The 1,672-nt window shown below is 56.6% G+C and overlaps 1 protein-coding gene and 1 long non-coding RNA gene across 2 annotated transcripts in view; one reads left to right on the top strand and one right to left on the bottom strand.

Moving 5' to 3' along the window:
* Window positions 1-1,021, bottom strand: part of LOC104988820 — a 28,207-nt gene extending 27,186 nt beyond the window's left edge. Inside the window, exon 1 of the long non-coding RNA XR_825286.1 lies at window positions 939-1,021. This is a non-coding gene — a long non-coding RNA (uncharacterized LOC104988820). The remainder of the gene's footprint in view (window positions 1-938) is intronic.
* A 211-nt stretch (window positions 1,022-1,232) lies between these two features.
* LOC104988818 (L-threonine 3-dehydrogenase, mitochondrial) overlaps window positions 1,233-1,672 on the top strand; it is a 17,996-nt gene continuing 17,556 nt past the window's right edge. The window contains exon 1 of the mRNA XM_010840275.1: window positions 1,233-1,315. The gene's annotated coding sequence lies outside the window, so the exon portion shown is untranslated. The remainder of the gene's footprint in view (window positions 1,316-1,672) is intronic.

Raw genomic sequence — 1,672 nt, 5'->3', positions numbered from 1 at the left:
GACAGGGGTCACAAAGAGTTGGACACGACTGAGCGACTGAACTGAAATGTTGTTTTCTGGCTATTTAGGCAGCAACCTATCCAGGACTCCTGCATCTTCAACAACAAGCACAGTCCATGATACACAGTGGATGCTGCTAAGTATCAGTCCATAAACTGAATTAAAAATAAAAATTATCAGAGCTAAGATACTAAACAGCAAAGTTGTTGTGCTAGGTTGCTTCAGTCGTGTCTGACTCTTTGCGACCCCATGGACTATAGCCTGCCAGGCTTCCGTCCATGGGATTCTCCAGGCAAGAATACCAGAGTGGGCTGTCAGTTCCTTTTCCAGGGGATCTTCCCAACCCAGGGATGGAACCCAGGTCTCCGCACTTCAGACAGAATCTTTACCACTGAGCCACCAGGGAAGCCCCCAAACAGCAAAAGTCTAATCCGAAGTCTAAAAGGAAAACTATCTCTTTTTTCAACAAATATTACATTGAGCCAGGCAATAATCCCAAATGTACAGCTTATGTTATAAATGACCACTCAAGTGTCTCATTGGCGGTTACAATCCCTTTGATCAATCCGAAAAGAGAGAGGTACAAAGTGACATACTTCACAGGAAGGCTTTTCCCACCCGGTGAGCAGGAAGAACTGCCCATGCGCACACTGAACTGAACAAGCTCCTAGGTGATGCTGAGTCTGCTGCTCCCGTGGCCTTGGAGGTCATCCAGTTTCGCATCAGTTTCCCACGTGGGAAACCAAGATGAAATGAGTCGCTCAAGGTCTCTTCCTTCCCTGTCTCCTGACTCTGGTCCCCAGGTCTGTACTCTGCCAGTCCTTTCTGCGTCCCCCATTCTTCCCTTAGTCCTAGGCTAATCGCCAGAATGAGCTTGTGCCCGGGGGCTCAGGAGGGTCGAGGTTCCTTGCGGTGGGAGGCTCTTGAGCTACCCTCACCTGCACAGTCCGACGCGAAGACGTGCGGTCTAGCTCTGCTGCAGCCGGGACGCGGCTCGCAGGATTCGAAAGCTCGGCTGGCAGTGCGCGACCTCTCCTAAAGAAAGGTGGGAGGCGGAGCCCGCGAGAGGGGCTCACGCCGCCCAGTCGGTTACCATGGCAACCGGTGCCCTCCCTCGCGGTAACCCTACGCTGACGTAAGGCTGCCAGGACCGAAGAAGGAGATTGGTGCGTCTGGGGGCGGGTTTGCGCGCAAAGAGGATAAAGGCGAGGTGCGCCCAGGGCCAACTGGGCTTTCTGCTCTGCGCGCTGTCTCTGTGCCACGTGCTTCTCCAGCGCCTCAGCGGCGCAGCATCTTTGGGCGGCTGCCTCGGAAGGTCAGTGCGGTGGGACCGGATGTTCCCCCCCGGCTGATCCTGGGAACTGAGCCTCTTTGAAACGGAGGCTGACGCCGCGCGATTGCCTGACGCCTTTGCCCCCGACTGGCCCGATAGGTGTGACAAGGCCGGGCGCCCCAGACTCAGAGCTCCCCGGGGCGATCGCGTGTCCCCTGCTGTCGCTGCGGACCTGGGAGGCCGAGGGAGGGTCGGGGTACTGCTGGGATCGGCTGGCTCGGCTCTGGCCCTTCCTGAGTTTCGAAAGGGCACCCCCTGCCAGGAGCGGTTTTCCTCATAAAACCGGTTTATCCAGTCATCTTCCCTGGAGCTTGAGCACCGCACCCCCCCCCCCCCCCC

Source organism: Bison bison, unplaced genomic scaffold (assembly GCF_000754665.1).
Source record: "Bison bison bison isolate TAMUID 2011002044 unplaced genomic scaffold, Bison_UMD1.0 scf7180017864143, whole genome shotgun sequence".
Classification (NCBI taxonomy): domain Eukaryota; kingdom Metazoa; phylum Chordata; class Mammalia; order Artiodactyla; family Bovidae; genus Bison; species Bison bison.
This window is presented reverse-complemented; position numbering and strand designations above follow the sequence as displayed.